We start from the raw sequence: 21,852 nt of genomic DNA on the forward strand, positions 1-21,852 counted from the left end.
GGAAGTTAAGGTCTTAGGGCATTAAGAAAACGTAGAAAATGTAGCATGGGAAAAAATACATTTTCTGTTGAATATTTCCAATGAGTGCTAATAGGCAAATAGGCAACCACTGTGTGTGGAAGGATTGTAGGGGGGGCAGTGTCTGAGGGGGGTGGAGAGGGAATTGAATAAAGACAAAGAGCATGCATGAGTTTCTTATTACTAGAGCTTAGGGTATTACTAATAGTTTGGATGATAACATTTAGCATTTACATTCAAAGGATCTCTTGTACGATAAGGAAGAATTACCTTAAAATGGAAGTGCAAAAACCCAACCCAACCAACCAACCAGCAAAACAAACAAACCCCCCGAGTTTCAGTTGCCTAAGAGCTCAATATAAATCAAATATAATTTAGCAACTGAGAAACTCTTAGGCTGCTATCATAGTAATATATAATATAAATTAGATAAGCTTTGTTGAATCTATCCTGGCATTAGAATTAGGATAGTGATTCACTAGGAAAATGTCGAACAGAGTTTAATTTCTATTACCAAGAGTGTTCCTTTTATCACCGTACAGGTGTTCACAGTTCATGTGTTTGTGCCATTATTGAGTCAAAAAACCCGTCTTTATATATAATTTGACTTCTCCAAAAATATTCTTAAAATATCCTGCGGACATTTTTCAGAAGACGCACAAACCGATCCTAAGTTGTGCCCCAAAGTGTGTATTTTCTCACCCCTCTTGAACTCAATACCTTATTCATGCTTAAAAGTATATTTTAAAAATATTAATCTTCCTATTTTCTGATGATTCAAAGACAATTATCTCTCATTAGAAAAAAATGTCTATTGACAGGAGAAAATAACCATTAAACCAAGGAAATGGATATTTTATTTTGTTCAATTGTATTTTAGAAGCAGTATGAAATTGGAGGAAATGGTTTGGTAGGTGTTAACACCATGCAAACCTGAACATCCTATTATGGGAACTAGCAAGCAGCTAGTTTATGAAGAGTTGTTTTCATCTATTTTCCATGGTAGATTAATGTGCTTTCATTATTTTGGTGAGCTGGTTTCCTAATTTCATAGGCACAGGGTGATGATCACCAATGACTGTTGGATGATATATACAAAAATGGAAACAATAGAAACAAGATATGAAAAGGATGAGGGATAGGAAAATTAGAGGGTGAGAAGCCTCAACTCATAATATTATTATCAAAAATAATAGCTTTATTAGTTTTGAACAACCTTTACTTCAGACACAAAGCCAACTGTGGCCTTCCTTTTGTATTTTGATAAGCATGATCTCATTAAATGTTGCCTATACAACGGCCTCAATGCAAGCATCGTTGTGTTTAGGAGAGTACAAATTATCCTGGGTGCTTTTTCAGACGAAAGGAAGTAATAGGCCATTTTTTAAAAACTCTGTATTAGAGACAGATCTTTCTAACATTGACAAAATAATCGGTCACCACCGAAATGTCTAAGAGTTAAATTTATGAATAAATAAATGATTAAAAATCAACTGTGCATTAGGAATATCTTCCTAAATCACAGGGCTTAGGAGAAATTATCTACGTATACCCAGTGAGGGGCAGTAAAACGTTTCCCATCCTGCTGCTTTGGTGAGTTCACCCACGTGCAACATGAGGTTGGAAATGGGTAAGCGACCCAACAGCATGCAAGGCAGCCTCGCGAGGTGCAAGGATCACTGACCTAAAGGTCGAAAGTCCTTGATCCTTACTGGAGATTTGGTTTTGGGGAAGTTATTTCCCCAATTTGAGCCTTAGTCGTCTTATTCATAAAGGAGTTTGAATAAATGATGTTGGAGGTCTCTTTTAGCTCCAAAATACTACACTGACTAGATAACTAATTTTTATTCTCTGCTTTGCATTCAGATGTTACACAATTTGAAATCTTAATTTCTCTATTACAGAATTCTGGCCTATTCCAAGATGAGAGCAATGAATACATGGAATGGATTAAATGGGTTTAGACTTGCTTTTCATGCAGTCTTGAAACTGGCAGCCGTATGTGCTCCTGAAACACAGGTGGGAAGGGTTTCCCCTGCCCCCTCCACACCTCTGTACCTTCATTCTCCATCTCATCCATGATTATTTCCAGCAACCAGAAGCCAGTCTCAACACATATACCACTCATGACCTCCTGTACTTTCTATCCGTCTGCCATTATGCTGCCCAAGAGTCAAAACAGTGAAACAAGGCAGCAAGAATGTCCCAAGTGCCTGCTGTAAGCTCAGTGTCAGGAGATATGAAAGACAAATATGACAACAGCACTTCCTCTTCGGGAACTTACTTAATCTAAGACTCATGTAAATCTGATCCCAAGGCTCTTCTTCAGCGGTGACCCCACCCCAACTCTGCTAGCCTCTGAGGAACACAAACGTGGCGAAGCCTCTGAAGACTACGGTAGGCCCGGTGCACAGGGAGAAACAGTGTTCTTATTTCACCGAGGCACCCTGGGCACTTTGCAGCCACACTGTGTTGGATTATTGGCTTGAGATAGGGGCCGCTGATCAATAGTTTATCACCTGGATCTGAGATCTGGGCAGCCAGAAGAGGCGGTAGCCCACAACTCAGAGTTCCAAATCAGAGGTCTGTCACTTGCCGGAGCCTGTTCATACATACTAAAATCACCACTTAATGCTGCGCCATCACTGATAAACGGAATAATGCTCCTGCCTGACCTCGCAAGAATGTAGGAAGAAACTGCTCTGGGGCGCCTGGGTGGCGCAGTCGTTAAGTGTCTGCCTTCGGCTCAGGGCGTGATCCCAGCGTTCTGGGATCGAGCCCCGCATCAGGCTTCTCTGCTAAGAGCCTGCTTCTTCCTCTCCCACTCCCCCCGCTTGTATTCCCTCTCTCACTGGCTGTCTCCCTGTCAAATAAATAAATAAAACCTTTAAAAAAAAAAAAAAAAAGAAACTGCTCTTATTCAGTGCCTAGCTTATTGGAGGTGGAGAGTAACACAATGCTTCTGTGTACTGGCAACAAACTAAGAGGCAGTTTTTCCGATTTCCCTGGGAGATGATTTTTAACATAAGCCCTCAAAAAAAATGAGTGGAACCCTTGCATAATATCTTATGTTCATCTAATCTTAAATCAAATAGATTTCTTCATCAGCACAGGAGAAAATGACAGCTGATGAATTGCAGGTCCAGTTTGGAAATACTAATTTCACTCACCTTCCACCCACTAATTTAAATGTTTATCAATTAGTTATTATATGCCTTTGATTTTAGTAAGATTTATTTCACATACTCAAATTCAAAAGTAGCAATAAAGAATTATTTGAGAATTATTCTAGTAACATTTTAGGAAATGGTTATTCGAGACATGATACATGGTTTATAATTTGGGGTTTTCAGTTTATAATTGCATCTGGACAGGCACATAAAATATCTGACAGTAAAAATAAAACTTGTTAATGCATTGTCATCTGCAAATTTTGTGAAAATAGCATTAGAGAGCAGCGAAACTAGACAGAGATGGAAGGTATTTTGTACTATCACTTAATATAGAAATGGCCAACTGGGTTTTGTTTCAGTAACCTTGAAGAAATCTAAAAACTTCAGCATTCATCAAATGATACCTTCACTGTGGCTTTGTTAAAGCCCTGGGTATCAAAATGTATCACAAATCAAAACTGTGAGCACCATTTTTGGGTCCTAATTGTACTTACTACATGAAAACGTTTATACACCATTAGAGAAATCCACTATTTAATATGCTTCTAGTAGACAGTCTATGCCATGTGATCATTTTAAAAGATAGTCAATCCCAAATATTTTAACAATGTGTAACTAGCTCTATTTTTGTTTCCTTCATAAGTTCCTTTTTCAAAAGAACTTTCTTTTATGTCCCTTAACTTACAAGCCGCACAGCGATCAAACAGTCCAAACCTCAAGGAACAATGATGTAGAAAAATGAATTTATAGCAAATCACCCAAAACCTGCAGAATTGGATCGATGTACAGGCAGATGATAACACTTGACCTCCTTCCAATTTCCTTTTCATCATGACAAGGGCTTGGTAATTCTCTGCTAAAGTGTGCTGAGCCATGTTGGCAAATATTATCATTGATGTTTCCATCTGGTTTATTGTGTAACATAAAGTTTCTTTCAAACTAAAAGCAAGACCGTCTTGGCTGCAGCTCTGAAATTAATATTTCTCATCAGGGAAGTGTGAGGTCGGGCTTACTCTTCATGCATTTGCGAAAGCACTGCTCCTTCTCAGGTGTGTGTAGGGCAAGGTTCCTAATTTGGTTCATAGAATCCAAGAGTTGGAAAGACCAAGAAATCATTTGGCTCAATATTTCATCTTAAGCAGATAGCCATCATATAAGAAAAGCAGGAGGAAGATATATGGAGAAGATAGATATTACTGTTGTTGCTGCTGCTGTGTGAATTTGGTACTTGTAAGAGGTACTGGGTGCTAGGTCCATGAAACATACCCAGTTTCAAATCCTGTTTCTATAGTTTACTCTCTGAGATTTTTGTTGATCTCTTTGCTTTCCTAAATTTTAGTTTGCTCACAGTCTACAAGTAGTAATTCCTACCTTTCAGGGTTGCTAAGGATTAGCTGAGATCATGAGTACACAGCACTTAGCACAGTTACTGGCCATGGTTATTACCCAAAAACTATTATTTGTGATGATGAGTATGGTGATGGTGGCGATGAAGACTAGTGTTGTTTGTGTACCGAAGCAGCTCTGGAAACTCTTCATTTCTGATATACTATGGCAGCTTGCTCTTAGTAGGTAAGAAAAGGGTGAGGCCAAGTAAAAGTGCAAGCAGCCTCTATCCAGTACAAATTATTGGGGCTCAGAGAAGTTGCTGGGGGGAAATACACAATATACTAGTTCAAACTGAGACCCAGTGACAATATTTGCAAACCAATCAACATGATACATCACATCAACAAGAGAAGGGATAAAGACCATATGATTATCTCAACAGATGCAGAGAAAGCATTTGACAAAATACAACAATCCATTCATGATAAAAATCCTCAACAAAGTACATTTGGAACATACCTCAACATAATAAAGGCCACTTATGAAAAACCCACAGCTAACATCATAATCAATGGTGAAAACCTGAGAACTTTCCCCCTAAGATCAGGAACAAGACAAGGATGTTCACTCTCACCACTTTTTTTCAACACAGTACTGGAAGTCCTAGCCACAGCTGTCAGATGAGGGGAAGAAATAAAAAGCATCTAAACTGATAAGGAAGAAGTAAAACTTTCACTCTTTGCAGATGACATGATACTCTATAGAGAAAACCCTAAAGGCTGCACCCAAAGTGCTACAACTGGTAAATTCAGTGAAGCCGCAGCATACAAAATCTATACACTAATAATGAAGTAGCAGAAAGAGAACTTAACAATCCCATTTACAAGTGAATCAAAAAGAATAAAATACCTAAGAATAAACTTAACCAAGGAGGTGAAAGACCTGTACCCTGAAAACTATAAAACACTGTTGAAACAAATTAAAGATGACACAAACAAATGGAAAGCTATTCCATGCTCATGGATTGGGAAACCCAGTGTACCTGTGCTCTGAGGAATTTGTCTTGGCGACCGATGGGGTGTGGGGGCATGTTTGTCTCCATGTTTAGGGTGATCAAAATTGATACATTGGAATCCACGCTAAAGAAGGTAAAGCACACAAGAAGCTCCCTGCCATTAGATTCTTGGGGACAGTAGTTTTCTGCTCAGCAGTATGATGATGGAGAGAGGGACCTAGAATATTCTTTAAAAGACTGGGCTGGAATCAAATCATCACAATGTACACTAAAACTATCTTATAATTTGTCAGTTATACCTCAGTAAAGCTGCAAGAATATACATTGTTAGAAATGCTACCAAAATGGTAAATAAAAGACTGGGCTGGAGCTCAGGCTTCATGATAAACGAGCTTGCTCAATATTCTTATCATCCTTGAGCCTCTGTGTCTTCATCTGCCAGGAGATATTCCCAACCTCCCTATTTAAATAAAATGACAAAGATGCGCTTATAATCCATAGAACTCCCAACAAATACAAAGTGGGGCTAACATCTGTGCTCGTGTTACTATGTAATGAGAGAGGTAAACCAGGAAACAAAAGAAGAGGGTGTAAGTCTATCTGGGGAATCAGAATAAACGGATAATGCAGAAAAGGCAATGCCTCAGAGAAAAAAAGCAAAAACAATAATATAACAATAATATATATATGTGCATACATACATATGCACTTGCGCGCGCCTGCACACACACATATTTTCACGGGAGTTGCATGGTACTTAATGTAAAATGATTCCCTATTCTTTGATTCTCCTAAGTGGACTCATTTAGCTTATACCCATAGACTTGGAGCACAACGCAGGTCCTGAAGATAGACTTGTTTTAATCATTGCACTATAAGATGCACCAGGAAGTGGCTTAGCAAACCCACATGAAGTTATATAACTGATGTTCATTCACAATGTAAACACAAAGCAAGATGAACGCCATGACAACTAATTAGTGTCTAATCAGCCACTAGATGGAACCAGAGGGAAAGTCAGGAGCAACAACACTCTCCTAAAGGCTGCCTGGTCCATAGGATCAATAGCTACTTGCCAGGGTATCTGACCCAGGTTAACTAAATACTCTGGATATGGAGGTACAGCCAGCTGTACATCTACCTAATATATTTTTTGTACATGTTTCTCTATCTTCTCCATAATGATTCTGAAAGTTAGATTTCACGAGTCTCATCGAAATCAAGAAATACTACCAACAACATTCACTTAGACGAGATCGGGCGCGTTCAGGGTGGTATGGCCGTAGACCCAACAACATTCACTTAGAATACTAGCATACTAATACTCTCTAAGAAGGACATGAAATTGTCTTACTTGTTTTCAGTGAACCCACAATGTCTCCTTGTGGTCACTGTATTCATTCCATAAATTTGGCCAGTTTCACAATCTCTTATTTTAAGCTGTTTCCAGGGAGGGACTTTCCCATTTCAAGAAAGATTATAATACAGGATTTTTTAATTAAAATTATAGAGATTATTATTTTTATTATGACTTCTTTTTCTGAAGTATCAATTCTGTTGTGCAGGAAATATATAAGGAATTACCATAATAAATACTTTAAATCATTCCCTATCTCCTACTTTCATACAGTACAATTAAAATAATCTAATAATAAAAATATTATTGTATTTAGGCTTAGAATATAGAAGTGTTTTGCTGGCTGTAGAAATTGTGAATTAACATGGCATTGTGAACAGTTTCATAATGAGCTTTGTGAATGATCATTACTCTTGTACCTAATGTAGACTCAGCCACAGGTCCCTTCGAGCTCTGTAATGGTAGGAAGGTAGTCTGGGACTGTAATAGTAGGTAGAGATGAATGAGCAGGAAATGTTTAGTGTGCTTGCTGAAAATGTACAAAGGATCATGGTGTACCCCAGCTGTGTTGAGCCATAGATAGAACAGAAGTCTGTTGAAAAAGTCCACATTTGTGGTCAGATAGGTATATGTTGTCTAAGGAAGTGTTTTTGTTTGAACTAGGAACAGCAGCTGAGAAGACAAAGATGAAAGTCCAGATTCTGGGGGCGAAAGATGACAGGAGTTTGGGAGTTGTGCAGAAGTGAAGGCCCAAGTAAGCACTTCTTACACTGCAGAAACTGGAATGTTCTCTGTATACTAAGGCAGAACACCTTTCAGGAGAATGGGTATAAACATAAAGGATTAGGTGATTGGTCACAGCATCTTGGGCATAAAAGTGGCAAAGCATATGAATACTCAGTGTTTCCACCATGAAGTGAACTCCTCTCCTACTCCCATATCCCCATCCTAGCATATGTCCTCCCCAGATCTCTGAACCTATGCCCCTGGACATAGTAGCCTACAGACACATGTTGACCAGGCCATGTATACACATGGGTGTTCACAGGCCTAGCCCCCACCACAGCTAAATACACAGAACTCTCCCCAGATGCCTACAGAAAAACTAGCCATATATAGGCCTATTACACAAACTGTATGCACATAACTATGTAGACCTATAGTCATGTGACACAGTTCATGCAAACACATGCACACTGACAATTACCACAGACATCTACAACATACATTAATCATTTTTGGCTTATGGAAGAAAAACGATTGGTATGGGTGTGCATGGGATTCCTATTTACTGACAGCCTTATTTCGCTTTGGCGCAGCCATAAACATGTTTCCCCGAGAAAAACAATTTGCTCTACCTATAGTTGGGTGAGCCCTTTTGAAACATGATTTGACATACATTCTGCCATCCCCTACATGTGAATAATCCCTATACCCTTGAAAAAGTTTTGATTTACATTCTCTTATTACCCATTCTGTTTTCTAGAAACACACTAGTTAAATAATTGCATAACAAATTCAAGCAACGTGAAAAAAATTGTCAGCTTAGAAATAGATTTATTTTGTGTTATTTTTAGGAAAATAGCTCATTCAGCTGAGAATAGTAATGTCATCAGTGAAAATATGGTGTTTGGGGAGTTCCATTTTCAGTTTTGGCAGAGTAACTTACATCAGAACAACCCTTTCACTGAGAGAAGCTATAAAAGCTGGATAAAATACAAAGAACATCTGTTTAAAGGCATCAGAAGGCAATAAAAGAAGTTAGGACTTGTGAGGCCAAGGTCCTGAGAGTTATAAAAATACATTGAGATGGATCTGACCTCTACTGTTTCTCCCCACTTAGAATCAGATTTTTATGAATAAACAAACCTTGCTGGGATTCCGATTAAGACTGAATGACACCACTGATGAACTTGACTTAATAGAATACCGGACCCTTAAAACTACAAGATAAACTCTTTTCAAGTATACTTAGAAAGTTACCAGTAGTAACTTTATTTTGGACAATAAAACAAGATTCGGTATATTTCAAAGGACACTGTATTCTTTGCAGAAAGTAGAATTAAACCAGAAATCTATAACAAAAAGATAAATAGAAAAAGAACTCCCTTGATATATATTATTAATCTATACAGTCATAAATAAATCAGTGATCAAACAAGTAATTACAACAAAAATCAGAAAATGTTTGGAAATAAACAATAACATATTTGGCACATCAAAATATGCAGGATACAATGAAGCCACACACTGATAAAAACTTACAGACTCATGTGCATGTATTTAAAAAAGAAGGTTGGGGGCCTCCAGGTGGCTCTTTCGGGTCAGGTCATGATCTCAGGGTCATGAGATTGAGCCCTGCATCAGACTCTGTGCTGGACGTTGAGCCTGTTTAGATTCTCCCTCTGCCCCTTCCCTGTCCCACCCCCTCCCCTGCTTGTGTATGCTCTCTCTCTCAAAAAAAAAAAAAAAAAAAAAAAAAAAAGCTGGAAAATCAACACTGTATATACCCACCTCGAGCAGCTAAAAAAACAACAAATGAAATCCAAAGAAAGGAGAAAAAAGTAATAATGCATGCAAAAGTCCAACAAAGAGAAAAACATAAAATACATCAACAAAATCAAAAGTCGTTATCTTTAAAAATATAATGAAATTGATAAACCCCAGGATCAAGGAAAAAAGAAGGCAAAAATAATGTTACTGAAAATTCTATACATGTTGAAAAAGGAAGATATTGTAAACAATGTTATGTCAGTCATTTTAAAATTTAAATGAAATAAATACCTTGAAAATATCATTTAGCAAAACTGAGTAGGAGTAAACAGAAAATCAGAATTGTTCTATATTAAATAAAGAATGAGTCTGAAATTCAAAACCTGCTCTCACAGCAAAGTCCAACTCTAGTAACTTCTTCCAAATGCTTAAGGAGCAAATAAAATGACACTAATATTACATAAACTCTTCATTAAATAAGGAAGATTTCTGAAGTTCTGCAATATTAACATAACCTAATGTCAATATCTAACAAGGGCGCTACAAAATAATCACCGCCCAAACTTATTCATGAATATAGATGCAAAAGAAATAAACAATGCGGGGCTCCTGGGTGGCTCAGTCAGTTAAGCATCTGACTTCAGCTCAGGTCATGATCCCAGGGTCTTGCGATCACGGGATCAAGCCCCACATCCAGCTCCCTGCTCATTGAGAAGTCTGCTTCTCCCTCTGCCCCTCACACAGCCCATGCTCTTTTGTGCACATGCTTGCTCACTCTCAAATAAATAAATAAAATCTTTAAAAAAAAGAAAAACAATACTATCAGCAAATCAAAGCTATATGAAAGGTGAGAACCAGTTGTATCAGGAATGCAAGTGTGAATTAACATTGAAAATTCAGTTAATGTAATTCACCAAGTTTGGAGATTAAAGCAGCATATGATCAAACCAAGAGATGAAAAAGTATAATTTGATATATTTAAACATGATTTAAATATGGTTTAAAAAAAAGAAAAAGAAAACCTCTCAGAAAACAAGATACAGAAAGAGACAGATGGGAATACTCTTAATCTAACAAAGTACAACTATGAACACAAAAGGTGGAAACATCATATTTAGCGATGATATTTTTAAACTTTGCATCTATCATCCGAAAAAAAGGCTACTTGTAATTACCACTTTTATTTAATATTATACTGGAAGTCCTAGACAGTGCAATAAGTGGAGAAAAATATATTAAAAATACATGGATTGGGATGAAACAAATGAAATTATAATTATTTATAGGTACGGCAAGGTTGTATATACAGAAAATCTAAGAAATCTGTTAATAAACTATTAGAATTAATTAAAAGTCACTGAATGAGGTGCCTGGGTGGCTCAGTCGGTCAAGCATCTGACTCTTGGTTTCGGTTCAGGTCATGATCTCATGGTTTGTGAGATTGAGCCCTGCCTTGGGCTCTGTGCTCAGTAGGGAGTCTACTTGAAGATTCTCTCCCTCTCCCTACCCCCCAGTCATGCACATGCATGCTCTCTCTTTCTCTCTAAAATAAATAAATCTTTAAAAAAGTCACTGAATACAACTCAATATGCAATAATCAATTGATTTCTATTTAGTAGTGACACATAGTAAATTAAAATTTAAAAGTATTTGTAACAGTTTAAAAATATATCAACTACCTAATAATATTTTTGAAAAACTTAATTTGAGAGAGAGAGAGAGCAGGAGTAAGAAGGAGAGGGAGAAGCTGACTCCCCATTGAGCAGGGAGCCTGACATGGGGCTTGATCCCAGGACCCTAGGATTATGACCTGAGCTGAAGGCAGCCACTTAACCAACTGAGCCACCCAGGTGCCCACCTAATAATATTCTAATAGAAGAGGTGTAAAATGTCTACTTTAACAACTGCACAGTATTCCTAAGGAAATGTAAAGAGACCCAAATAGAGTCTAGAAATATACTCATAGTTTAAAAGACTCAATAATGTAAAGATGTCAAGGAAATTGAACCGAAATCCCAGCAAGCATTGGTGTGTATGTGCGTGTGTGTGGTGGGGGGGATGTCTTAGTATATTTGCTCTGATAGAATACCATCAACTGGGACTTATGGACAATCAGACATTTATTTCTCACAGTTCTAGAGGCTGACAAATACAAGATCAAGGTGCCAGCAGATTCAGTGTCTGATGATAGCCCCCTTTCCTAACTCATAGACTGTCATCTTTTTGCTGTGTCTTCATAAGGTGGAAGGGAAAAGGGAGCTCTCTGTGGTCTCTTTTGTAAGAGAACTAATCACTTTCTAAAGGTCCTTCCTCCTAATATCAATACATTAGGGATTAGACTTCAGTGTATGAATTTGGGGTGGGGGGAACACAAGCATTCATTCCACATGGGGGGGCAGTATGACAAGCTAATTTTAAATTTTATATGGAAATGCAAAGGATCAAGACTAGGTCAAAATGGACAGAGGAGCAGAATAGACATTTTTCCAAAGAAGATATACAGATGGCCAACAGACACATGAAAAGATGCTCAACATCACTGATCATTAGGGAAATGCAAGTCAAAACCACAGTGAGATATCATCTGATGCCTATCAGAATGGCTAAAATAAAAAAAGACAAGAAATAACAAGTGTTAGAAAGGATGTGGAGAAAAAGGAACTCTCATGCACCCTTGGTGTGAATGTAAATTGGTAACAGCCACTGTGGAAAATGGTATGAGGGTTCCTCCAAAAAGCTAAAAACAGAACTACCATATGATCCAATAATTTCACTACAGAGTATCTACCCAAAGAAAACAAAAACACTGATTCAAACCCCTATGTCTACTGTAACATTATTTACAATAGCCAAGATATGAAAGCAACCCAAGTGTCCATCCATAGATGAATAAAGAGGATGTCTCTCTCTCTCTCTCTCTCTCCCACACACACACATACACAATGGAATATTAGCCATAAAAAGGAGATTTTTGCCATTTGCAACAACACGCATGGACCTAGAGGCTATTATGCTAAGTGAAATAAGTCAGACCTAGAAGGACAAATACCATATGATTTTATTCAAATGGGGAATCAAAAAACAAAAATGAATAAATGACAATCAGATCTAGGGTTGCATGGGTGGCTCAATCGGTTAAGCATCTGACTCTGGAATTCAGCTCGGGTCATGGTCTCAAGGTCCTGAGACTGAGCCCTGCATTGGACTCCACACTCAGCATGGAGTCTGCTTGAGTGCTCCTTCTCTCTCTCTCTCTAATAAATAAATAAAATCTTAAAAAAAAAAAAAAAACAACCAAACAGAATCAGACCGATAAATACAGAGAACAAACTGATGGTTGCCAGAGGGAAGGGGGTAGGTTAGGCAAAATGGCTGAAAGAAACCAGAATATAAAGGCTTCCGGTTATGCAATAATAAGTCATGGGAATAAAAGGCACAGCATAGGGAATACAGTCAGTGATACTGTAATAGTGTATAGTGACAGACGGGAGCTACACTTGTGGGTAGCATAGCATAACTTATAAGGAAGCTGAATCACTATGTTGTACACCTGAAACTAATGTAACATTGTATGTTAACTATATGCAAAAAGTTTTTTAATTAACTTAAAAAAATAGTAAATGCTAGATATTAATTTTTTTTTGAAAGGGTGGGGGAGAGGGAGAATTTTTTTTTAAAGATTTTATTTATTGCAGAGAGTTAAGATGGCAGAGGAGTGGGGGACCCCTTTTTCAGCCGGTCCCCTGAGTCGCACTGGATAGGTACCAGACCATCCTGAACATCCATGGAATCAGCCTGAGACGCAAGAAGATACATCTGGATCTCTACAAATGAACATCTCCAACATGTGGTCTCTTTTGTAATACTCCAGCTGAGTATTGAGGTACGAAGCGGGGAGCCATGAAACCGCACACAGATATTGGAAGATAAACGGAAGGGGGAGGGAGCTGCCGCGTTCAGGTGCCGGGAAGCGATAGCCACCTGCACGGGGAGCGGTCGGACTCGGGGACCAGCACCCGCGAGAGAGCAGACTGAGACCGTGAGCCAGGGAACGCGCGCCACCAGACTGAAACGGAGCTCCGGTGTGCTCACTGGAACCAGACTGAGACCAGGAGCTCCGGGAGCATGCGGGGGCGGCTGGCGGCTGGCGGTGTTAGAAACACAAAGGACAGAGATGCACCGGCCCTGGAAGTGAGGGCTGGGACACCGGGTGTGGGGCGCACATCCCGGGACGCTGCAGGGTTGAGCAGCACCAACAGAAACAGAGTTAAAGTGGCCAGATCATCAGTGGAGAACGGCCCGCGATCCCTCTGTTCTGTGACAGAGGCTGAGATTCGGCTGCTGCTGCTCTGACTCTCAGAAGAGGCACAGCAAACCGCCAGGGAAAGCCGCCAGAGAACAAAAGCCTGGAAATACCAGCTCACAGCGTGCCCATCCCCATCCCCCCTTGCAGGGGACACGGAGAATCTACCCAAAAAGGGTTGCCTGAGTATTGGTGCGGCAGGCGCCTCCCCCAGAAGGCAGGCTGAAAAATCAAGAAGGCCACATCCCTAAGATCCCTATAAAACAAGGGCACACGGCCTGGGTCCCAGTCAATAATTTGGGCTCTGGGCAACCCCGCGCCCTCTCCTCATCAGAATGATGAGAAGGAGAAATCCCCACCAGCAAAGAAAAGACAATGAGTCTGTGGCCTCTGCCACAGAACTAATGGATATGGATATAACCAAATTATCAGAAATGGAATTGAGAGTAACAATGGTCAAGATGATGTGTAGACTTGAAAAAAGTATTAACGAAAATGTTAATGAGAATATAGAATCTCTAAGGGCTGAAATGAGAGTGAATCTGGCAGAAATTAAAAATTCTATGAGCCAAATGCAGTCAAAACTAGAGGCTCTGGGGAGCCTGGGTGGCACAGCGGTTGGGCGTCTGCCTTCGGCTCAGGGCGTGACCCTGGCGTTCTGGGATCGAGCCCCACATCAGGCTCCTCCGCTATGAGCCTGCTTCTTCCTCTCCCACTCCCCCTGCTTGTGTTCCCTCTCTCGCTGGCTGTCTCTATCTCTGTCGAATAAATAAATAAAATCTTTAAAAAAAAAAAAAAAAAAAAAAACTAGAGGCTCTGATGGCCAGGGTGAATGAGGCAAAAGAACGGCCAGGGTGAATGAGGCAAAAGAACGTATTAGCGAATTGGAGGATGGGTTAGTAGAAGAAAAAGCTAAAATAGAATCTGGACTCAAAAAAATCCACGCTCAGGAATGTAGGTTACGGGAGATTACTGACTCAATGAAACGTTCCAATGTCAGAATCATCGGCATCCCCAAGGGGGTGGAGAACAACAGAGGTCTAGAAGAGATATTTGAACAAATTGTAGCTGAAAACTTCCCTAATATAGCAAGGGAAACAAACATTTGTGTCCAAGAGGCAGAGAGGACCCCTCCCAAGCTCAACCACGACAAACCTACGCCACATCACGTCATAGTGCAATTCGCAAATATTAGATCCAAGGATACAGTATTAAAAGTGGCCAGGGCAAAGAAATTTCTCACGTACCAAGGCAAAGGTACCAGAATTATGTCAGACATGTCTACACAGACATGGAATGAGAGAAAGGGTTGGGGGGGGCATTTTTAAAGCTCTTTCAGAGAAAAACATGCAGCCAAGGATCCTTTATCCAGCAAGGCTGTCATTCAGAATTGATGGAGAAATAAAGAACTTCCAGAATCGCCAGTCATTGACCAATTTCGTAACCATGAAACCAGCCCTACAGGAGATATTAAGGGGGGTTCTATAAAAGTAAAAAGGCCCCAAGAGTGATACAGAACAGAAAGTCACAATCTATAGAAACAAAGACTTTACTGGCAACATGGCACCATTAAAATCATATGTCTCAATAATCAGTCTCAATGTAAATGGCCTAAATGGTCCCATAACGCCACAGGGTTGCAGCTTGGATAAAAAGACATGACCCATCCATTTGCTGTCTACAAGAGACTCATTGTGAACCTAAAGATACATTCAGACTGAAAGTAAAGGGATGGAATACCATCTTTCATGCCAATGGACCTCAAAAGAAAGCTGGGGTAGCAATTCTCATATCAGACAGATTGGATTTTAAACTAAAGACTATATAGTTAGAGACACAGAAGGGCACTATATTATTCTTAAAGGATGTATCCAACAAGTGGATATGACAATTATAAATATATATGCCCCCAACAGGGGAGCAGCAAGATACACAAGCCAACTCTTAACCACAATAAAGAGACATATAGATAAAACTACACTAAGAGTAGGAGACCTCAACACTCCACTATCAGCAATAGACAGATCACCTAAGCAAGAAATCAACAAAGAAAAAAGAGCTTTGAATGCCATACTCGACGAGTTGGACCTCATAGATATATATAGAACACTACACCCCAGAACCAAAGAATACTCATTCTATTCTAATGTCCATGGAACATTCTCAAGAATAGACCATGTTCTGGGACACAAAACAGGTCTCAACCGATACCAAAAGATTGAAATTATCCCCTGCATATTCTCAGACCACAACGCTCTGAAATTGGAACTCAACCACAAGGAAAAATTTGGAAGAAACTCAAACACTTGGAGACTAAGAACCATCCTGCTCAGGAATGACTCGATAAACCAGGAAATTAAAAATCAATTTAAACAATTTATGGAGACCAATGAGAATGAAAACACAATGGTCCAAAACCTATGGGATACTGCAAAGGCAGTCCTAAGGAGGAAATACATAGCCATCCAAGCCTCACTCAAAAGAATAGAAAAATCTAACATGCAGTTTTTATATTCTCACCTCAAGAAGCTGGAACAGCAACAGAGGGACAGGCCTAATCCATGCACGAGGAAGCAGTTGACCAAGATTAGAGCAGAAATCAATGAATTAGAAACCAGGAGCACAGTAGAGCAGATCAACAGAATGAGAAGCTGGTTCGTTGAGAGAATCAATAAAATTGACAGACCACTGGCAAGACTTATCCAAAAGAATAAAGGACCAAAATTAATAAAATTATGAATGAAAAAGGAGAGGTCACAACCAACACCAATGAAATTGGAAGGATTATTAGAAACTTTTATCAACAGCTATATGCCAATAAATTAAGCAATCTGGAAGAGATGGAGGCCTTCCTGGAAACCTATAAACTACCAAGACTGAAACAGGAAGAAATTGATTTTTTAAACAGGCCAATTAATTATGAAGAGATTGAGTCAGTGATAAACAACCTTCCAAATAACAAAACTCCAGGCCTGGACGGTTTTCCTGGGGAATTCTACCAAACATTCAAAGAAGAAATATTACCTATTCTCCTAAAGCTATTTCAAAAAATAGAAACAGAAGGAAAGCTACCAAACTCATTCTATGAGGCCAATATTACCTTGATCCCCAAACCAGGCAAAGACCCCATCAAAAAGGAGAATTACAGACCGATTTCCCTAATGAATATGGAAGCCAAAATCCTCAACAAGATCCTGGCTAATAGAATCCAACAGTACATTAAAAGGATTATCCATCATGATCAAGTGGGATTCATACCTGGGATGCAAGCGTGGTTCAACATTCGCAAATTGATCAGCGTGATACATTATATCAACAAGAAAAGACTCAGGAACCATATGATCCTCTCAACTGATGCAGAAAAAGCATTTGACAAAATACAGCATCCTTTCCTGATTAAAACCCTTCAGAGTGTAGGGATAGAGGGTACATTCCTCAATTTCATAAAAATCATCTATGAAAAGCCTACAGCAAATATCATTCTCAATGGGGAAAAGCTGGAAGCCTTTCCCTTAAGATCAGGAACACGATAAGGATGCCCAATCTCGCCACTATTATTCAACATAGTACTAGAAGTCTTGCAACAGCAATCAGACAACAAAAAGGGATAAAAGGTATCCAAATCGGCAAAGAAGTCAAAATGTCTCTCTTCACAGATGACATGATACTCTATATGGAAAACCCAAAAGAATCCACACCCAAACTATTAGAAGTTATAGAGCAATTCAGTAATGTGGCGGGACACAAAATCAATCCTCAGAAATCAGTTGCATTTCTATACATGAATAATGAGACTGAAGAAAGAGAAATTAGGGAATCCATCCCATTTACAATAGCACCAAAAACCATATGTTACCTTGGAATTAACTTAAGCAGAGACGTAAAGGATCTATATTCTAGAAACTATAAATCACTCTTGAAAGACATTGAGGAAGACACAAAAAGATGGAAAAATATTCCATGCTCATGGATCGGAAGAATTAACATAGTTAAAATGTCCATGCTACCCAGAGCAATCTACACTTTCAATGCTATCCCGATCAAAATACTGAGGACATTTTTCAAAGAACTGGAACAAATAGTCCTTAAATTTGTATGGAACCAGAAAAGGCCCCGAATCGCCAAGGGACTGTTGAAAAGGAAAAACAAAGCTGGGGGCATCACAATGCCGGATTTCGAGCTGCACTACAAAGCTGTGATCACAAAGACAGCATAGTGCTGGACCAAAAACAGACACATAGACCAATGGAACAGAATAGAGAACCCAGAAATGGACCCTCGGCTCTTTGGGCAACTAATCTTTGATAAAGCAGGAAAAAACATCCGGTGGAAAAAAGACAGTCTCTTCAATAAATGGTGCTGGGAAAATTGGACAGCTACATGCAAAAGAATGAAACTTGACCACTCTCTCACATCATACACAAAGATAAACTCCAAATGGACGAAAGACCTCGATGTGAGACAGGAATCCATCAAAATCCTAGAGGAGAACATAGGCAGCAATCTCTACGACATTGGCCAAAGCAACCTTTTTCATGACACATCTCCAAAGGCAAGAGAAACAAAAGAAAAAATGAACTTGTGGGACTTCATCAAGATAAAAATCTTCTGCACAGCCAAGGAAACAGTCAGAAAAACTAAGAGGCAGCCCACAGAATGGGAGAATATATTTGCAAATGACACTACAGATAAAAGATTGGTATCCAAGATCTACAAAGAACTTCTCAAACTCAATACGTGAGAAACAAATCATAAAATGGGCAGAAGATATGAACAGACACTTTTCCAATGATGACATACAAATGGCTAACAGACACATGAAAAAATGTTCAAAATCATTAGCCATCAGGGAAATTCAAATCAAAACCACACTAAGATACCACCCTACGCCAGTTAGAATGGCAAAAATTGACAAGGCAAGAAACAACAATTGCTGGAGAGGATGTGGAGAAAGGGGATCCCTCCTACATTGTTGGTGGGAATGCAAGTTGGTACAGCCACTCTGGAAAACCGTGTGGAGGTCCCTTAAAAAGTTAAAAATTGAGCTACCCTATGACCCAGCCATTGCACTACTGGGTATTTACCCCAAAGATACAGACATAGTGAAGAGAAGGGCCCTATGCACCCCAATGTTCATAGCAGCATTGTCCACAATAGCTAAATCGTGGAAGAAACCAAGATGCCCTTCAACAGATGACTCAGCTATCAAAAAGAACGATTTCTCAACATTTGCTGCAACACGGACGGCACTGGAGGAGATAATGCTAAGTGAAATAAGTTAAGCAGAGAAAGACAATTATATGGTTTCTCTCATCTATGGAACATAAGAACTAGGAAGATCGGTAGGAGAAGAAAGGGATAAAGAAAGGGGGGGTAATCAGAAGGGGGAATGAAGCATGAGAGACTATGGACTCTGAGAAACAAACTGAGGGCTTCAGAGGGGAGGGGGGTGGGGAATGGGATAGGCTGGTGATGGGTAGTGAGGAGGGCACATATTGCATGGTGCACTGGGTGTCAGACGCAACTAATGAATCATCGAACTTTACATCAGAAACCAGGGATGTATTGTATGGTGACTAACATAATATAATAAAAAAACATTTTTAAAAAATATTTTATTTATTTATTTTAGAGTGATAGAGAGTATGTGCCTGAACAGGGGGAGGGGCGGGGTGGGGGGAGAGGGAGGACTCTGTGCTGAGCGCGGAGCCTGACACTGGGCTTGATGTCACAACCCTGAGATCATGACCTTAGCCGAAACCAGGAGTTGGATACTTAACTGATGGAGCCACCCAGGTGCCCCTAATGTTTTTTTTTTTTTTTTTTTTTACAAAAAAAAAAAAGAAAGAAAGAAAAAAGAAAAAAAAAAGAAAGAAAAGAAAAGGAAAAGAAAGCCCACTTTCATTCTTAAGAGTCCTGGTTTGCATGATAAATTATATGGTCAACATATTTATGTGTCTCATAGATTTAGTATTATATGAATGTATTACCTCTTCAAAAATAGATAAAATGCAAACTAAATATAAAAGACTAAAAAAAAAATAGGTCAGAGAGTCCTAACAAAGAATAACCAAGTTGGGAAATAAACTGCTTTTTATAAAACAGAGTATTTAGCTCAGTGGGATAGACATATATAGACCAATGGAACAGAATAGAGTTAAGAAAGAGCCACATACATATACAGTCCACCTGATTTATGATAGTGCTGACACTGCACTGGATCATCTTATTAATAAATTATACTGGGATAGGTGGATATTGACATGAATAAAATGAAAAAAGGGGAGAAATCTTGGCCTCTACCACACACCATATAAACTATCTATGGTAGATAGATTGTATGTAGCCCTAAATGTGAAAGATACAATAATAAAACTTCCTGATGGTGACATCATATAATAACTTCATAAATTTGGCGGTAGGCAGAGATTTCTTCACCAGTATACAAAGAGCACTAATCACAAAGAAAAGAGTGATAAAATAGACTTAAAACTTCGGTCCATCAAAAGATATGTTTAAGAGAGTGAAAAATCAAGTAAAAAATGGGAGAAAATAATTGCCATGCTGGTGGACATGTAAATTGGTACCAGAACCACTTTGGAAATTATTATGGATTATCTGTTAAGTTTGGACTACTACAACCGCATGCTATAGCAGTTTTACCTCTAAATACATACCTAGAAGAAAGGCATGTATGTCTTTCACAGTGCATCCACAACAACATATTCATAACAGTGTTATTAATAGTAGCCAAGGATGAAGGAACGCAAATGCTCATAAACAGAAGATGAATGCACTGGGTACATTCATATAAACGGAATATTATACACCTGTGAAGATGGATGAATCACTGCTGCCTGCAACAACACGAATGAGTGAATGAAGCCAGACTCAAAAGAGTACACGCTGTACGATTCAATTTATATAAATTTCAAAAACATGCAAAGGTAATTCATGATGAGAGAAGTCCAAACAGTGTTTGCCTATGGATAATTAAGAAGAGGTTCAAGGGAGGGTTCTAAAGTGCAGGTAAGCTTCTAGATCTCTATCTGGGCAGTTGTTTTGCCAGTGTGCTCACTTGAAAAAAAATTCTTTGAGCTATAAACTTTTATATTTTCATAATTCAACATAAAGTTGACTTAACCAAAAATAACACAAAAAGAAACAACTCTAAAAGATGGCGGCTACTGGTGTATATTAGAAAAATGACTTCCCTGGTAACTTAAATGTTTCTCATCAGTTAAAACAGGAAGGAACTTCCACGTCTATGAAATACCATAATGGAATGATTAAACAAAATTACACCTGAGTAATATTATTATCATATTTGTGTAGTGGAGAAAATTATTTTACTTATTCCTATTGTACAAAGGTCAGGTCTAGGGCCCCAAGACTCTTACAGCTACTCACACCCCCACCAAAATCTTGCCATGGAAGTCAGTGAACTCTGAGGAAGACATAAGCCTAATTGTGCCTTGAACACAATCTGATATAGATCTTGCCCAGTGTACTACCCAACTTCACCACTAGCCCATTGCAAATGCAATGTGGACGTCAAATCTAATGGCCTTTCCTTTTTTTCATCTTTTCTTCCTAAATACAACAAAATATGAATTTGTATAAAACCTAAATGCTATTAAAATCTATGATGTAGACAGAAGTCTCTGGGGCCCTCACCTCACAGATCATTTAAATGGTTGGGTGAAAAAGCCTGCTAACCTTTTCTTTTTTTTTTTTTCTTTTTTTAAGATTTTATTTATTTATTTGACAGAGATATAGACGGCCAGCGAGAGAGGGAACACAAGCCGGGGGAGTGAGAGAGGAAGAAGCAGGCTTCCAGCGGAGGAGACTGATGTGGGACTGGATTCCAGAATGCCGGAATCACACCCTAAGCTGAAGGCAGACGTTTAACGACTGAGCCACCCAGGCACCCCCCTTTTTTTTTTATAATAATTTTTTATTATGTTAGTCACCATACAGTACATCCCTAGTTTTTGATGTAAAGTTCCATGATTCATTACTTGCGTATAACACCCAGTGCACCATGCAATACGTGCCCTCCTTAATACCCATCACCAGCCTATCCCAATCCCCCACCCCCCTCCCCTCTGAAGCCCTCAGTTTGTTTCCCAGAGTCCATAGTCTCTCATGGTTCATTCCCCCT

The sequence above is a fragment of the Ursus arctos genome, chromosome X (genome assembly GCF_023065955.2).
Source record: "Ursus arctos isolate Adak ecotype North America chromosome X, UrsArc2.0, whole genome shotgun sequence".
In the NCBI taxonomy this organism is placed as follows: domain Eukaryota; kingdom Metazoa; phylum Chordata; class Mammalia; order Carnivora; family Ursidae; genus Ursus; species Ursus arctos.